Source organism: Canis aureus, chromosome 17, assembly GCF_053574225.1.
Source record: "Canis aureus isolate CA01 chromosome 17, VMU_Caureus_v.1.0, whole genome shotgun sequence".
NCBI classification, from domain to species: Eukaryota; Metazoa; Chordata; class Mammalia; order Carnivora; family Canidae; genus Canis; species Canis aureus.
In genome coordinates, this window is record NC_135627.1 from 36,057,466 (window position 1) to 36,076,854 (window position 19,389).

The 19,389-nt window shown below is 32.8% G+C and overlaps 1 long non-coding RNA gene across 2 annotated transcripts in view; it reads left to right on the plus strand.

Moving 5' to 3' along the window:
* The window catches only part of LOC144287526 (uncharacterized), a 117,349-nt gene that overhangs the window by 5,020 nt on the left and 92,940 nt on the right, over nucleotides 1-19,389 (plus strand). Inside the window, exons 3-7 of one of the 2 annotated variants that reach the window (XR_013355309.1) lie at nucleotides 7,712-7,870; nucleotides 8,803-8,841; nucleotides 14,393-14,522; nucleotides 15,370-15,467; nucleotides 17,699-17,859. This is a non-coding gene — a long non-coding RNA (uncharacterized LOC144287526). The remainder of the gene's footprint in view (nucleotides 1-7,711; nucleotides 7,871-8,802; nucleotides 8,842-14,392; nucleotides 14,523-15,369; nucleotides 15,468-17,698; nucleotides 17,860-19,389) is intronic. The other variant, XR_013355310.1, reaches the window with a different exon arrangement.

A 19,389-nucleotide genomic window follows, 5' to 3' on the forward strand; every position in this document is an offset into this window, starting at 1 on the left:
ATTTCTTTATTCATGAGAGACACAGAGAACGGTAGAGACATAGGCAGAGGGAGAAGCAGGCTCCTGCAAGGAGCCTGATGAGGAATAATTCCCGGACCCCAGAACCACGACCTGAGCCAAAGGCAGACACACTCAACCACTGAGCCACCCAGGCATCCCATGTTATGGCTTTTTAAGTCAAAATATTTTACCTGTTATTGTTGATTAGTGTCTTCATTAATTCTACCAATGGCTGAAAAATTATTTATTGAGAATGTTCTGTGTGTCAGGCATGATCTAGGAAGAAGTCTTGGAGATCGAATGGCAAATAGTTCATCATGGTCTCTGTTCCCACAAAGTTTACAGTCTAGTGTCAGAGATAGTCAAGTAATGGGTAACTCTTTAGGGTACATTTAAAATACTTTCAGGGGCACCAGGGTGGCTCAGTTGGTTAAGCATCTGCCTTCAGCTCAGACCATGATCCCAAGGTCCTGAGATCGAGCCCCAGGTTGGGCTCTATGCTCAGCAGGAAATCTGCTTCTCCCTCTCCCGCTGTCTGCTGCTCCACCTGCTTGTGCTCCTGTCTGTCAAATAAATAAAATCTTTAAAAAAGTAAAATACTTCCAAAAATTCTTTGATCTTCCTCGCTTTAAGAAGTGGAGCCAAATTCACCTCTGCCTTGAGTTTGTACTCCTCTGTACTCATGTTTCAAGAATAGAGTACTGTAGAAGTGATGGTGTGAGATTGGAGATTAGGTGGTAAAAGGTCGAGCAGCTTCATTCTTGCTCTCTCTCTGGGTTTGCTCACTCTATTGGAAGCTAAAAGTCCTGTCAAGAAAACACTCCAGCAACTCCATTAAGAAATCCACGTAGTCAGGACCTGAGGCTGTCTGCCAATGGCTATGTGAATCAACCATTTTGGAAGTTGATCATCTAGCCCCAGGCAAACTTTCACCAGATGACAGCTACATTTTCTCTAAGTCAGAAGTCAGCTAAACTATTCCCAAATTTCTGACCCATTGAATTTGAGAGAGAATATTTTTTTGTTGTGTTAAGCTACTAACGTTTGATTTTTTGTTATACAGAAATAGATAACTAGTACACTGTTGTAGAGTGGATAAGTCTGGCTGGAGAGGTCAGCCTAGGATTCAATGAGAACTTGGAGATGCAGCATCTACACCAGTCTGATGATTTTGACTGTAAATAATGTCTAAGCTAGACTTGGTGAAGGAACAGAAGTTAAACAATATTACTGATTTATTTTTCCCTTTTATCTCAGTTCCTGTGTGGTCTAGTTGATCTTGTCCCTATTTAAAATTCTGATATATATTTCATCATGGATTTTTTCCACTAATATTGGTTGTTAAAAATATATCATTAGAATGTTATTTGTCTCAGGTTTTTTTGAACTCCCTTGAATTTTGCACCTGGGCAAGTGCCTCACTAGTCTCATTCTTGTCTCAGTCCCTCTGAGAGAAGAGTAACATTTCAGGCATTGGAAAGTGCATGTGCCAAAATTGGGAAACAATTTTATAGTATTTTCATGAAATATTTCAAAGGATGCCCTAAGTACTATCCACCTTCTTTTAGCTCTGTTATAATAGCTGGAATTATTGTGATGTAGTCAAAAGAAAAAACTATATAAATCCTAGGTTTGCTATTCCTGAACTTATGATCTTCGACAAGTCACTTAAGCTCTTTGAGCCCCAGTTTTTTGAAAGGTGAGAACCATAATGCTCGTGTCACAGGTTGTTATCAAGTGAAGTAGGATAATGAACATGACACCACCTCGTTCATTATAGGTAGGTCAGCATTTAATTAACAATAGTTCACTTAGTGACTGTTGAGTTGACTCTTTGGGCTATTATAATTGAGAGCTGAGTATAATATCTTTGTGTTTGAAAACATTTTGGTTCTTCTGTTGCCAATTATTTTCCAAACCCTGGTCCATATATTTTTGCCTGTAGAGACAATGTGATAAAGCTCTCCTGTGACTTTTTCTATTTTAGTACCTTATATGGTGTTAAAAAACAAAACAAAACAAAATCTTGAATAATACCATGAAAGGTATAAAGGTAGCATTAATGTGTACTCCTTGCATGCCAAGTACAGTGTGTAGCATATTAAAGACACTTTGTTTCATTCACAAGAAAGATATTGTTATTACCCTATTTCATAGCTGTGAAAACTGAGGTCTTGAGAGTTTGATAGATGACCCAGGATTGTGCAGTGCAGCTAGTTCATGCCAGAACTTGGATTTCCATGCAGGTGTTCTGAGTGGAGAGACTCGACTCCACCATTTTAAGTTCACCGCTTCCCAACATTTACCTGTGCACCCACTTTTTCATTTGATTTAGAAAGCTCTTGATAGACTGATTTTATTTAGGAAGTGCTTGATTTTGTTTACTTTCTAAAGTCAATTCTTTCATCATCTCAGATTTTCCCCTGTGATTAATTATATGTTAACTCACATTTTAAGAAGTCTTTTGGAAGTAACCTTATCAAAGGATTTAAAGTTTCTAAATATATGAAATTTAGTGGTTGTTCATTTAATTCACTTACCTCAAACAAATTGATTGGATTTACAAGGTATGTTTACCGGTTTCAAGGAAGAATAAGTGCCTTTTAGGTACTTGTGAAAATAGACAATACAGGACAGCACACAGTCTGTTGAGTGATTTGTTCAGCTATTCTCTGTGGTGGTGGACTGATCTGTGATAAACTGGCTATTTGTAATAAAAATAAGTTGAGTAAAATTTTATTATAGTATCAAATAGAGTTTAGGTATCTTGTACTTTAAGATAACTCTCTTTGTATCATCTCTGCTTTCCTTTGGTCTACTTCTATTGTGAGGAATATAAATATATGTAGACATACAGAAATATATAAATACATGGATGTACATAAACATTTATGTACATACACATATAAATACAGATATTTACATATTTCTGTGGATGTACATAAACATTTATACATACACACATATATATACAGGTATTTACATATTTCTGTGGATATATCTTATCTTTATTCAAAAATTTTAAATTACAGTCTTATGTTTAAAATTTCTGCTTAAATTAACAAAAATGCATTAATTTTTCATTATGTATGATGTTAAAACCATACAGTGATTTATATATTGTACTGAAATACTGTCAAAGGAATATATCTTTGGTTTACAACATAGTGTAACTATTGACCTGGGCTATGTTCAGCTAGGATTGATGTGCTTCACATGTTGTTACCAGAATAATCACAAATATGTGAACATAAAGACATTTTAGAGAAATTGGCATCCTCTTAATGATCAAGAGGACTTGCTGTTATCACTGTTACAAATATTTGCAGGGGGACTTTCCTAAATAAAATTAACATTTACTCTTACATTTTTTAGAAATTGTCTTTCCTTACACTTCGATTTAAGTTATAGTGAATACATTTCAAACCCTTCAAAGGTATCCATAGTAACCATGTTTTCTTTTTCTTTATTTTTTAAAAATTTTCATTTGATATCTGCAAGCAATTTTATTAATCAGGCAGTTTCAAAGTTTCCTATGTTCCTATAAAAATTTAACTTTGTTATGTCTGTAACTAACTTTCTTAACAGACCTTATCAATTTTTGTTGCAATGCGTTGCATTTTCCCTAGAGCAGTAATGCGCTTTAGTGGAGTAGTAGCTAGTACTGTTATGGAGAATGAAGAAAACTGATTAATTGCTTTTAGAATAGTAAATGAAGCCTTTTAATTTAATGAATATTTCAACAGAATCCATTCACTTTGTCTCTCTAAAGGCAAAATCCCATAGGGAGAATTTCTTTGGGGTGACCTAGAGAGCAAATTGGAACCTCTAGTGAGGTTGGCATACAATAATAAGTTTTCACAAGCACTTAGATTTTCTGAATATCTCTAATATATTACCCCTAACCTAAAATGCATTCAGTTTCAAGAGTTTAGATTTACAAATTATCCTTGACTATTGTGAGTTGTGAGGCCAGGGCATGGGTTCTCTCTATCTGAGATCTGTCTATTCTAAGTAAACCACTGAAGTTGAATCTCTTAAAAGGCTGGAGAGTATAATAGATAGGTTGGTAGACTCAGAACATGTCTATGTGTGGTAAAGGGAATGAACTGCATCTTAAATCCTGTGAGCATGAAACAATACAACTCATTTATATGACATAGCCATTTGGATCTTTGAACTAGCTTGATCTTATAATCATAGTCTAAGATTATAAGCCAAAAATCAAGGCAATTTCTTTCTACTTGCTTAACCATTACATGTTTCTTTTACTTCCTCTGTTGGACCTCACCTCATTTTTCTATTCATTTGAAAATGTGGTTAACCACATCAATTATTAAGTAGCTTTCTCTCAACATTCTTTTTCTGTGATGGAAAATTGCAGAATAATTGTTGATAATTTTTTATTTAATTTGAATAAACTATTATCATGTCTTCATTAATGTATATACATAAATATGTATTCAGGAAAATTTAAGACATTAAAATATTACCCTCAGAAGTAGGGTCAGTATTTATTAAAAGCAGATGCACAGTTTGATCTTTATGATGCTCTTGGCAATTTAATTTTGCTGATTTTTACAGAAATTTCAGACACATACTTCATGACTGTTTAATGCAAATGTACCAAGAATAACATAAGACAATTTAAATATACGATAATGTATGCTATCATTGTACCACTCAATAAAAAGCCATTTTATATCCATAGCATGTTAAAATATATTGCAATTTCTTTATTTGCATCTATTTATTTTATTCTTTATGTACTTATGATTATGTCTCTCCTTTGGCTGTCTGGTTTGAATTTAACTGGTACTTTTATCCTTCAGTCCAATAAGATGTTCTAAATATATTCAGTAAATTCAAACTAATAGAGATTTATAAAATGTTGTGAGGTACAAAAATTTAGAGGTCTAGCCAACAGGGCATAAATTTGAATGATACAATAAAGTAGAAAAAGAAATTACAAAAGCTGTCTTCAGATGTCTTGTTTTTACATCAAGTCAATCCACAAAGATGTGAAAACTAGAAAGACATCAGAAACATCTGATTAGTTATTTGATTCCTTATATATAAGCATCAACAAAATTGGAAAATAATAAACTTTATTCTTACTTTTTAGATATTCAAAAATTAGGAATTCAGGTAAATATTTGTTTGATGATAAACATAGTATTTTTCAAAAAGTTTTGACCTAGTACTTATATTTAGAAATAACCTTATAATGCATCTCAGAATAGTGCATAAATAGATAAAACTGGATTTCCTGTTTAAACCTGAAGTGGAGTATCAGAGCCTGTCTGCTTCTGTTCCCTTTCTCTTCACTCTTTTTCCTCAACAATCTTTGGGAGGTTTCTGAGGTCATTAGATCAGTTGAGAATACCTGAGAAAATTTTTGAATAGAATCAGAAAAATTGAAAATATCTAGTTAATTGTGTTCCCCACATCAAGTTTATTTTCACAATAAGATCGCGTTAGGAAATTTTTATTCACCACTGAGCTGTTTTACGTTTGATTTCATCCTAAAAATCTCTGTATATTCTTTCCAGTCACTTTCAAACACTCATTTTACAACAGTCATTATTATCCATGAACTGTTTGAAGTTGGACAACTCATATTTTCTCTTTGGGAGGTAATTTGAACAGCTTGGAATAGAAGATTTATGGAAGACATGAATATACGAAGATCCTGAAGAAGACTAATGCACCACATTTATGTAGTCTGAAGTTTATAGCTGCCCTCATTAAACAGCTGGCCAGAACTAAGCTGCAAGAGTTTTTGTTACTGCTGTGAAAATGTGTTTGACCCCTTATGGTCGCTCCCAAAACTGGTTAGGAAGCATCATTCTATGTCACTGTTTTTCATATTTAATAATGCACAGGACTCATTTAAAAATGAACAGCTTCAGCAGAGTTGAATATCTTAGGGCTGCTATAACAAAATATTGCAAAGTAGGTAGTTTATAAACAACAGGGCCTTTTCTGTCATTTCTTCATTTAGTATAATTACAAGTATATTAATTTTGTTGATATTTTCAAATAAACACCTTTAAGTTTTATTGATTTTATTTCTTACCTTTTCTATTTAATTGATATTCACTCTATGTTTTCTTTCCCCATACTTATTTTGATCTTAAAGTGTTCTTCTTTTTCTATACTCCTGAGGTGTAAGCGTAGAGTTTTGGTTTTGGACTACTTTTCCTTTCTAATAAGAGCATTTAAAATTGTGACGTACCCCCTAATAATTGCTTCAGTTTTATACCACAAATTTGGATATGTTCAGAGTTTTTATTATCATTCAAGATATTGTCTAATTTTCCTTTTTATTTTTTATTTGACTCATGAGTCTTTTGGAAATATCTTGTTTAATTTCCAAATATTTAGAACTCTTTTCAAATTCCTAATTTCAAACTTAATCCTGTTTGGAAAAAAAAAAAAGAAAAAGAAAGAAGGAAAGAAAAAAAAAATCCTGTTTGGCTCAGGGAACATACTCCATATGATTTTGATCCTTTTAAATTGAATAAAGCTTTTTTATGGACTAAAATATGATCTATATTGGTTAATATCTCATTTCACCTCAAAAGAGTGTATATCATCCAATTCATGTGGCAATTAGTTGAAGATGGTTTATATATTACTACAGATATTTTTTTTGGTCTAGTTTTTTTTAACAGTTACTGAACCAAGTGCATTAAAATTTCTGATTATAATTATGTTTATGTTCTTTTAGTTTTGTTGGTGTTTATTTTGTGTATTTTAAAGCTCAGTTACAATGTATATCTATGTTTAGAATTATTATATCTTTAGGAAATATATTAATTTATCATGATGAAGTGTTCTGCATTATTGTCTCTAGTAATATTCCTTGTATTTAAGTTTTATTTTTCTGATATCAATTTACTCCAATTTTTGTTAGGCTTTCGTTTTTTTAAGGTATGTTTTTCATTTTTACATTCAACTCACTTAAGTTCATATATTTGAACTGTTTATTCTGTAGACAGCATAGATTGTCCTTGTTTGTTGTTTGTTGTCATGGTGGTTGTGTTACTTATGGACTAAAATATGATTTATGTTGGTTAATATCCCATATCACCTATAAAGAGTGTATATTTTTCAATTTTGGTGGCAATTATTTGAAGATGGTTTGCACATTACTACAGATTATTTTTGGTCTAGTTTTTTTTGTTTTTTTAATCTAATTGTGGTTGTCTTTACCTCATCTCAGCCTTTTGATTTTAATCTGAGCATTTTGACTGGAATGTCTGGTGAACTTACATTTAATGTAATCATAATATGATTGTATTTATTTTAAACTCTGATATTTTGGTACTTGTTTTCCCTTTTGCCTTCAGTTCATTTGCTTTTTTGTTTTTGTTTTTGCTTTTGCTTTTGTTATTGCTTCTCTGACTCTTCTTTCTTAACTTATATTGTGTTAGTCAAAAACTGTAATATTCTTTTTTAATTCCTTGCTGACATTCTACCTGAATCTATTATATTAGTTTTTATGATTGTTTGGGGAATTAAAATATACTTCTTTAACTTATTGCAATCTTTTTACAGTTATTATTGAATTATTTTTGATAAGATATTTGAAGTGTACTTGTAATGACTTTATTTCCTTTTATACCTTTAGTCTATTGATAATGTTTTCATATGCATTATATCCATGGGTGGTGATGATATAATGCTACAATTTTGTTTTTAACAGGTCACAGTTCCAGGGGGAAAAAGATGAAAGTGTGTGTGTGTGTGTATTTTCCCACATACTTACCAGTTCCAGCATTTCAGTACTTTTCATTCATATGCATCTTGCCATCTAGGGTGATTTTCTACAACTTGAAGAACTTCAGCAATTCCTATAGTGCAGGTCTGCTGGTGATTAATTTCTTTAAGTTTTGGTTTATATGAACATGCCTTTGTATAATTTCATTAAAAAATAAATTTGCTGGATAAACAAATTTTGGTTGGCAGGTTATTTTTTTAATATGTAGGATATCATGTTGTGTTATAATTGTAATGAGAATCAGCCATTACTTATATTGTTTTCTCCTATAGTAAAGGGTTTTTTGTTGTTTCTGAAGTGTTTATTTCTAGCTGCTTTCAAGATGTTCTCTTTATAACTCCCCTTCAGCTATACTGAAGAGTGATTTTTTCCTGTTTTACTTTTACTTAGAGAAACTTTATGTCATTATTTTTTCAATTTTATTTCTGCCTCCTTTTCTGTCTCCTCTCACTCTGAGATTCAAATTTCACTTATTTTTTACTACCTGATATTTTCTTATGTGTCTCCAAGACTCATTTTTAGTTTTCTTAAATCTATTCCCTCTGTTTTCAAGATTGAATAATTTCTTTTGATATATCTTCAGAATACCAATTCTTTCTTCTGCCATTTTTAGTCTCTGTCAAAACAATCTGACAAGTATTTTATTTCAGTTATTGTATTGATCAGCTTTAGCATTTCCATTTTTTATAGTTTCTCTGTCTCTTTTAAAATCATCTGTCCTCTCTAGGCTTTTCCTTTGATTATTTGAATATACTTGTAAAACCTGTTTTGATAGTTTCATTTGCTATGTCCACCATCTGTGGGGACTGATTTGAATCAGTTTCTATAGGCTAATTTTTACTCTATTAGATCTTATTTCAATTTATTTGCATGACTATAAAATATTGGTTAAAAATGATCATTGTAGATAAGACGCAACAGTGACTCCAATTCTGTTATCCTTTTCAAAGGATTCTCAATTTTTGTTCAGTTCTGCTGCTTATTTTAACCTACTCCCTTTTTACTCTATCTTTCAGAGTATTCCTCTGCAGTAGCATAATTTGGTGGTCAGTCAAGTAAGTATTTGGGTATGATTTATACATAGACTTTGTGTTCACACTTTTTGATTCTATGAAATGCCTAATAAATTTCTAGCTATTTGCCTGTCTTGGTGTCTGTCTTCTCAGACCTCAAAGAGTTAAGTTTTAGCTTCCTGCTGCCCAAGCTGTGCAGAGATAGGAAATACACTCAGTTGAAAGCAGTAACAATGACAAACAAAAATCTCACCAAGTCACGCTTTGTCTCTAACGAGTACATTCTTCTCTGATCTCTGCTATGATGGAGGGCCTTCATAGTTCATAATGAAAATCCTTCAAACCTATAGTTCCATAGCAAGGTGGTCTATTAAATGTAAGGTTAGCAAAATAATATTTCAGACATGCAAGATCTCAAAAAAAGTACATCTCATGCACCCAATCTCAGAAAGCTACCAAAACAGATTCTCCCCTAAAATGGAGTGAATCAGGAAAATAACATGAGAGTTTATCTAGGAAAAAGGGGGTCTATCTAAGAAAATGGGAAAGTAAGCCCCCAGAGTGATAATGAAGGAAGCATCTGTATTTATGTTAGGTGTCCAAAATGGTAGAGAAGAAACATTTGTAAGTATTTCTAAGTGATGAAATACTTAACGAATACTTCAGATATGTGAGGGAACTAAAAGAAGATTTAGGCTATTAAGAAAGGTTTGCCTATACGCTAGGTGTAAAATCTACACAAATTAAGAATTTAAGAGGAGAATTTCAGAGAAAACAGAAGGTTGTGCAAGAAAGGTTATAATAATCACAGCAAATATAATAGCTTATCTATGACTAGTTTACAGGATCACAGTTGTGTCCCCAATGAATGATGCCCTCATCAAATGCTTACATAATAATGTTGAAAGATTGAAGAGGGGTAGGGGTGGCAAATAAAATACAGGATGATCACTTAAATTTTAATTTCAGGTAAACAATTTTTTTGTATAAGTAAACAGGATTTAAAACATTTTATGCTAAAATATGTTCAACTTTTCTACCTTATTTTACCTTAAATTCAAATTTAGCTGGCTATCCTATATTTTATTTAATATATCTGACAACTCAAAGAATGAGAATTGATGAGGTGGGAGTATACTAAAGAGCTGAATTCTTACCTTACGTAGTAGAAGGTAATAGAGAAACATTAAAATTTGAAAGAAAAAATAGACAATATACGTATATTTTTATAGACATGGAGGAAAATACCAAAAAAAAAATAGCTCTGATAGTTGAAATTAGTTGCCTCTAAGAGGTACAAAATATGTGGGAGTTGGCAAAAAATTATTTTTTCTTTAGAAGTATTATGGAACCATATACATAAAAATGTAATGAAAATAGAAACAAAATAATTTACATGCAATCAAAAGTACAGAATAATACAAACTAGAAAAAAATAAAATTAAGGTAATGAAAAATAAGTATTTGGGGTTTAAATTAAAACCTCATTCAAACTATGAATATGGTGTGACTTCCATGTTGTCATGCCCATGTTTGGCATGCCCATACTGATGTGTTCCATGTGTTCACTCTAAATGAATCATTTTACCACTTCTATTTTAACTATTACAGAACTTTATTGTAGTGGATCAATATATCACTTTGCTTTCATTTAATAATGAGTTTCTATTTTTGTATTAAATATTCCTGTCATTTTCTCATTAACAAACAACATGAAAAATATTGTGATATGGGGCTAATGAGATCATGAACATAAAGACAGGAATGTTAAAATTATTTACTAATGCTTAGATTTCAGTGATTGTGAACAATATTTTAATGCTAACATTAATTTTTAGTTTAATATTTAAATGGAAGCATGAAAGTCAAATATTCATATGGAAATCTCAAGTATCCCTGAGATGACTTTTATGATACCTAAAATTCATATATACCACTTTGGGAAACGGTCGCTACCTTGCTTATTTTCTTCCCTTCATCCCTCCCTCCTTCCCTCCGTCTTTCTCTTCCTCCCTCCCTTCTTTCTTTCCTTCCTTTTCTTTCTTTTTTTCTTTCCTAGATTAAAGGGAGAGAGAGAAATTAAGACATTCAAGTTGTACCCCTAAGCGCTCACTGAATTAATTGAATTGAAAATATAAATAGCTGTATAATTGAAATTTTCATATATATTAAATATAAGAAATGCATTTTAGATTCATAGAAATTCTCACACAAATTCTATTTGTTTTTTTTTTTTTTGTTTGTTTGTTTGTTTGTTTTAGAGAGACAGAGAAAGAGAGAGAGTGAACAAGCAGGAAGGGGCAGAAGGAGAGAATCTTAAGCAGGCTCCATACCCAGCACAGAGCCAGACACAGGCCTCGATCTCACAACCCTGAGATCGTGACCTGAGCCGAAATTAAGAATCAGATGCTTAACCAAATGAGCTATCACATGCCCCAGAAATCCTATTAAATAGATTTCATTTTGCTCCATTTAACAGACAGGAAACCAGAGCCAGAGAATTTAAGTATCATGTAGTTAAATCTACAGAGTTCAAACATCCAGTCAGAGATAGGTAGTTATACCCCAAATGCCTAACTTCATTTTCTTCTCTTATCTGGGTTGCTCCCTCTTATCTATTAAAAGGTGGTTGCCTTCAACTTAACTGCACAACTCTAATCACTTTAGAGCAAAAGCCTATCCTTGCCCATCTTCTTTCGTTCAGTGTCAGTATTGTTAATTTCAGTGCATTGGGTATCATTTTTAATAAAATTTCATTCTAGGATATTCATAAAAATAAAATATTATCATAAAATATATATAGTAAACATATGTTTAATGTTCAGTGTCTAGTGACATCATTATTATAAATTCAAGTACCTTGTTAGAGTACAAAGTTTGAGGCCAATCTCTACCAATTATGTTTGTTTTGCATCTGTTATGATTCTTAAAACTTTGTCTTAAAGATGACTTTTGCATATTTCCATTTAAATTTCTGAGTCTTGTAGATTGCATAGGAGAGATCGTAGGAAGGTTAAACATTTACTGCATAAACATTTATCATTTAAAAAAAAATCAAGTACTGAAAAAGACACATAGTGAAGCACCAGCTTCTGCATACCATGAGATTATGCACTTCCAGGATGAGGACCAGCGTTGTATGTTTGGTTTACATCTGCCTTTTATGTATTAGGAAATACTTACTTCTCCCAACCACTCCTATTTACTTCATCTTTTCAGATGGGAAAACACTTTTCTCTGAATTGATGACTACTTATTTTTCAGCTAAAGTAAATACAGGTCTATATCTCTTTTCATTTGTGTGAGAAGCTGACACATTCTGTCACAACATCTCTTGAGTAAATGGGAAAGTGACAGCTTCCTGGCAAAATTTTAAAGAGATAAACATCTATTTTTGTTTAAACAGCCACTAAAAAAAATCAGATAGAAGCTTTCCAGGTTGAAAGGATAAAGAATGCATGAGTGGTGCAAATTGGTAAATGAATGCATGTTCGAAAACTTCTGATGTTTGCCTGTGTGATTTTAAACCAGAGCTCAGTGGTTTTTTTGGGATAAAATAATAAGTCTTCGAAGAATAAATTCTATCAGTATGATTGAATTATCAAAATGTAGATTAACAGGACTTTTAAAAATTACAAAATAATATCCTTAGGAAAAAACATATCCTTAGAAACAATTCTATATTGAAATATCAAATATTTGCTTTTCCCAGCTTTTGAAATTTGTTTGTTTGAAATACTGTATTCCTAGAAATTATATTGCTGGTTTGAAAATGGCTCTAAGAAAATTACTGTTACATAGTCTTTATATATTATAATATGTAATATAATTATATATATTATATTATATATAATATTATATATTACAATAATATATTTTTGTACTGTTTTCCCTTTGTAGCTATTTTACTGTTATAGAATAAGCATTACTCTTTTTTTTTTTTTTTAAAGATTTTATTCATTCATTAGAGACAGAGAGAGAGAGAGGCAGAAACACAGGCAGAGGGAGAAGCAGGCTCCATGCAGGGAGCCTGACGTGGGACTCGATCCCGGGTCTCCAGGATCACACCCTGGGCTGAAGGCGGCACTAAACCGCTAAGCCACCGGGGCTGCCCCAGCATTACTCTTTTTACTCCAGCTTCTCTTGGAATCTATTCACATAAGGAGGTAAAATTTTTATCTCAAGTAGCTATGTTACTTACAAAACTTGTGTTTTTTCTTCTTTTTTTGCAATTGAGTCTTTAAAACAGAATTTTATAATTCACACTATCAGTTTAAATAATATAGGGTGAGTGAACACTATATTAAATTTAGTATAAAGAATTTATTAAATAAGAGGTATTAATTCTTGAGACAAGATTACATGAATGGCAGTCAGAGGTAGGTATTAAATACATCGTTGTTGGATTTTATGGCTCTCCCATTTATAATTTCTATTGATAGTAACCCTCTTTATATCACTAAATGATTCTTTTTCAGAATTTCCTGGAGCAAGTAAACTGATGTTTAATCTTGTGGATTCTTTGCTGTTCCGTTAACACTCAGTGAGCCTTTCATTGAAACAACCATAGTGTATTTCTGTATTCCTGTCTCATCTCATTCCACATCTCTTCAGCCAAATCACAATTCTTGGAAGATGAGAACAGCAGGAGATTTTAATTTTCTTTTCAGTTACAAAACCAAGGTTGAGAGTACTAAACTTTACTTCTATGGTCTGTTACTGATTAAGTAGGATCATATACTGGTAACTGATTAGTTATATGATTAACACAATGATTGGCAAATAAATCAAACAAGAATAGTGCTCAGACTACTTTGACACTTAAGTAAAATGGATTTTTTTGTAGAAGATAATAGAAGAAGAGTCATAGACTATGACTCATAGAGCCCCTCGTCTGAGGGTCCCAAACAAACCAAATGCTGCCACTTGTCGCTGAAAAATCTAAAAGTAGAGAGACAGTGGTAGCGAAATGAGAAAGGAATATATTTCAGTGAGGTCGACATCAGCAAGACAGTGGACTAATGTCCCAAAGCCTATCTCTAAAGTGCTCAAAATACATCTAGGTTACACAAGGACAATGTAGGACAATGGTCAGTGGGTTCACGCGGGGAACAGTAAAGGTCAGGTCAATCATTGTCTTGGGGTCTAATCATATAAGGTCTTGCTGATACCAGGGCAGTCATTATAGCTTGAGGTGGTAGTTTCGGTTCCCATCATGAGATGCTTTGCCCCCTGGGTCTTTTGGCTGAGTTAAAACAGAAGCTGGAAAGAAGATCTTAATCAGTTACAAAGTACAGATGATCCAGATGAAGGTAGTTAAAGCCCCCTATCATAGTTACTTTATCTAAAAGTTTTTTACTGCACTATCATGAAAATTTGAAATGCTTTATTCCTGTCTTTATAAAAACTCTAAAATATTCACTAATTTCCTTTAAATATTCTTGTTTTGAAACTTTTGGAACATATACTGTTAAGGTTTATATGTGAGAAAAAATTTACTCATCTACATATTCGTAGAGGCATCTCATCCTGAACTCCATCATGGACTTTATCATTTACCTCTTCTGACAGTCTTTCTGATTTACACACACAGGGAGACCTTGAGATTGCAGTCAGGATGTCCAGGAAAAAGCAGAAGTGGGACAGCCAAAATAATATTGACTCTGTGATGACCAGGATCTCCATTTTTCCGACCTTAGTATCGAACTACTCTGAGGCAAGAAGTAAGATGGGCTGGGATTTAAATAAACAGCACATTCATTTTTACATTGAAGTCTCTTGATTAACAGTAGAAGACATCACTCCTGAAAGCATCTGCAGTGTCAGTAATTCCATTAACAAAGAAGCCACTTTATTATCAACATACTGTAGATTCATTTTAATGTGTCATTTGCACTTCAAAGTCACATAACTTTTATTATGGTAAATCAATTAAAACTATTTCTCATGATAATTTATCTTCTGCAGAGTTTATCATCTCAGAGAATGCAATATTTCCCAATTTAACTTCCAAGACAAAAGTGATGTAATTTGAATGCCTTTTACTGAGCTTATTAAGCATAAAGATCACAGAAATTTCAAACCCTGAAAGATAACTGTTTCATCTATGTGATAAAATGGAAGCCACATTTTTTTGTAGTGTACTATAGGTAGTGGAGACAATATGCTAATTAGTAATATAACCTCATTTACTGATTTTCTATGTCTCCCATTTTAAAAGATAATCTAGTAAAAGCAGATAGTTTCTCTGATATTAATTTTAAAGAGAACGTAAAGATTTATATAAAAACATTTTATTGGAGATTTGCAAATGAACTGCATTTGAGGGTGATAGAGTCACCTGTTTTGTTACTTTTAATGACTTCATAAGAGCATGCTTCAGAGATTTAATCCTTATCTTATCTTTGAAAATGCCAGTATTTTTCAGCCATTGTTGAATATTTCTAAAATTGGCAGTTTTAATATCCACTTGCTGCCTAAATAATATTTGTGTGAAATGAGGAATTATGCCTTTCTAAGTTTAGTAAACTTAAAGGATATATTCAAACACTGATCATATTTTTGCTTTAGGTATGTTGCTCAATGGAATTTAGCTCAAAAATTCTGTCAATACAGATAGAAGATAAAATCCTCATAATTTTTTATGAGTGCCAATCAGAATATTTTAGGTAAGTACTGTATAAAGTCCAGGGTACGTATATTTATTAATGCAATTTTATTAAGGTTCTATTTATTTTATGCTAAAAATAAGCAACTTAAACGGCATATTTTTCTTCTGAGATATTTATATTTCTTGAAAAACCTCATTAGATATGGATGCATTATTCATTTTCTTATCATTGTCTCTAAGTTCTCATTTTGTTCCTAAATATTAGGAAATTCATACCTAACACATATCTTTGGACCCATTCATTTAATTTCTGCAAGGAGATTGTAGTATCTAGAGAAGTAGCACTTACAAAAATTAAGCTACTATATACCATCAGAAACAGATAGTGTCCTTAATTTCAGAATTTGTAATGGGAAAATTAGAACCTAATATAAATGAGGATTTTGCTTGTAAAAATGACCAGGGAGTAGAATTATGTTAATTATAATAAACTTCCTGCCTTCCATCATCATAACAGTGCCTAAAGGATTTCCTGAACATCCTTAAGTCTTTGCAGAATAATTTGGGCGCTACTGACATTGTTGAAAATCATGAGGATTGAAACTGGAGAGACCTAGTCTAAAACCTGACATATGTCATGTGTTTGTTTTACATTAGACATTTTACAGTATCCCATACATGTTTTGTTGTTATTGATGGTGGTGGTGGTAACAGTAAAATGATATTAATGTCAATTGTTTTAAGGATACTAGTGTAAAGCATTTGGAATCCAATTGTGTGCAAATCAAAGGAAATACATTAAGCTATAATTCTGATCCCCTACCTAGTCTATACCTCTAACCTAGAGACTCACAACATCCCTGAACCTCATGGCTATGTATTCCAAATGGTAATTAGGTTTCCACACCTAAGTGATCTTGAATTTAATCAGTTCACCCATCTTTTTTTCTCACTACTGTACAATGTGACTACAAAAATAGACCTATCAACAAGAGGAGGACTTGCAAAGAAACTAAGTTTGAAGATGGTGCAGTTACCTTTTCTTTCTTTCTCTTTCTTTCTCTCTCTCTCTTTTTCTCCTCCTCCTCCTCCTCCTCCTCCTCCTCCTTCTCCTCCTCCTCCTCTCCTCCTCCTCCTCCTCCTCCTCCTCCTCCTCCTCCTCCTCCTCCTCCTCCTTCTTCTTCTTCTTCTTCTTCTTCTTCTTCTTCTTCTTCTTCTTCTTCAATTACCTTTTCTGATAGTTTTAATGACTTTGTAAGAAATTACTTTGAGGACTTACATCCGTTTTCTATCTTTGGAAACTCCCAGGATTTTTTTCCTCTTTCATTATTGAATCTTTCTCAAATAAGTTTTAATATCCATTTCCAGCCTGAAAATGTTTGTGTGGAAATAAGAACTTTTATGCTTTTGTAAATTGAGTACAAATATTCTAAAGTGGTATCCACATTTTTATATTACATACTTCTATTACATTATATATATATATATTTATTGATGTATAGAGCATATCTATGAACTTTTAAACTAATGTATTGTATATTTAGAAAATATTAATTAATAAGATGCCTTCCTAATAATAGTGACTTAATTTTTTCAATAACTAATGTCCCAAGGGAAAATATATATACTTGAGACAAGGCTATTGATAGCTAAGGGTGTAAATCTTCTTTTCAACCCACTTTTCAATTTCAAATCCTGATAACTTTGAGTTATTTTGAACAACTTCTTGTTAGATGTAGTACGTCAAAAGTGTGTTGCCTCTGAATGAGGTAGATGAAGAGAGCTTTGAGCAATAAACTACCAACCCTCCTATAACCTTGTTGCCCTCCTGTACTTAAACACTGGGACTATCATCAGTGCATATTTTGTAGACATCTGGTTTTACTCACTTGTCCATTTTTGATGGGTTAGTTTAGTTAAAAATGGATGATTAAATAACAAATCTATTTAATTATGGAAATATATATGAACTATTCAGCAGTACACCAAACCCATGAGGATAGCTCCTTCATTGTGGAAATCCTACTCTTCAAACCTTCCCTTATAAATGCAATGAAATGAAATGGGACCTGAGAAAGCTCTCCATGTCAATTAATGCATTAAAGACTTAAACACCTTAAAGGATACAATTTTTACAATAAAAATTAAAGATAAATAGAAATTGTAACATTTTCTTCATATAACTACGTGGTTTGTCTTGTACAACTCCTGGAGTGTTTTAATTCTGTTTTATAGCTAATGCATCAGATGCTGCTATTTGAGTGCTGTGATTCACTTTTCTTCCTCCAGATACCAGCACACACATCATAGGAAATCTTTCCCCTGGAGGAGTGATCTTACTTCTCGTTGTTAAACTTGGGCCAGAGTCAAGATTTCAGCTCTGTGTTTGGCTTCATCTGTTTCCGCTACAAGCATCTTCCAGAGAGGCTCTCAACCAAAGAAGTCCTAAGGTAGAATTGGCTACTATTTGAAACCTTAAAAATTTCCTTTCTGCCTTTGGGAGCCACACCCAAGTATTTGGCAAATTTTACTTTAAAACCAGGGAAAAGCAAAGGGTCTTTCATCTTCAGTTCCACACTCATCCAGGACCCTAAAAAGACTCATTAAACCACTAGAGTTATGCAATCCATGTTCCCCATGAGTTCTCCACTTCCCTCCTCAAGAGATGTCATTTTATAAATTCAGTGTTTACTTATTGTTGTCATTATTTTAAGGAAGATCTCGTAAATGATTCCAAGTTGCTAAGTCTATTCTACATGAAAGTAGAGTGAAGGATCACTGGTATTGCTAAGGCCTTCTATATTGCCCTCCTGAGGGAGAAATGCCCTCAGTGAGTAAAAAATTACATGCAGCATATCTTTAATAAAGAAGTATAAGTGCAATTTCTAGAGAGAGGATGCCAAGCCAAAACAAATAACAAAAAGCTATTTCAACACTTCTAATCCTTTTTGTTATTATCTCTTCTCCCCATTGTAAAAATTCTTGAAAAAATTGCTTTCTTTCTTATTGACATATTCCTAAATTCTATATTCATATGCATGTAATCATCATATAAAAACAGTTCTTTGGAATGTCATCACTGGCTTCTCTTCCTTGGAAAATGAAACCAGTCATATCTAATAACATTAAGGACCAGGAGAATGCCTTCATTTACATGACTTTAATATTCAACTGTCTCCATTAATATAATTATTGATATGATATTGATATGAGTCTGACAGGAAACATGAATAAAAATATAAAGTCACAGATAACTTTATTGTTTCAGGAACTTCCTAAGGACCTATTTATCTGATAATACCACTAGTCCTCTTCAAGGACCCTTCTCATAACAACAGATTATTCAAAAGAGTTCAAAAGACTGTGTACTCTTCAAGAGTTCTCTAAAACACTTCCTCAAAACTCCCTTACTTCAGTCAGTGCATCAATTCCACCTTATCTAAAAAATATTTCTAAATCTTGATCAAACCCTTACATAAAAAGACCTACCTTAAACCAGACTCCAAACAGCCTGCCTTTGTCTTCCATCAACCAAAGAAACAAAATAGCAAGTTATTTTATAACTAACTTTATAACTGGAATTGCAGTTTGGGATAGGCAAACAATGGCAAAGTTTAGATGAGTCCAAAGAAACAAAGGGAAGGTCCACTTTCATTCAGTGTCAGGAGGAGATGGAGGAGGATAGCTTTAAGCAAAAAGTTTATTGGAGAAAAACAAGAGTTTGAGGTTGTTGATGTTTCTCACTGGTTGTGAGGTGTGGCTAGTGCCTCATGAGGCAGGGAGTGATCTTCCTTTTCACTGCTAATTAAGCAGGCTGTCAAGAGTGGTACGTGTATGTGCATGAGAGCTCCCCCTTCAGGGCTTTCCTTCATTTTAAAGAGTTTGCCTTCATTTTCGTACTTCCAACTTCCAAAAGGCCCTCAGACCCTAAAGAAGCACCTTCCCTTCCTTTATTTTAGGAATCAGTAACCTCAAATTTG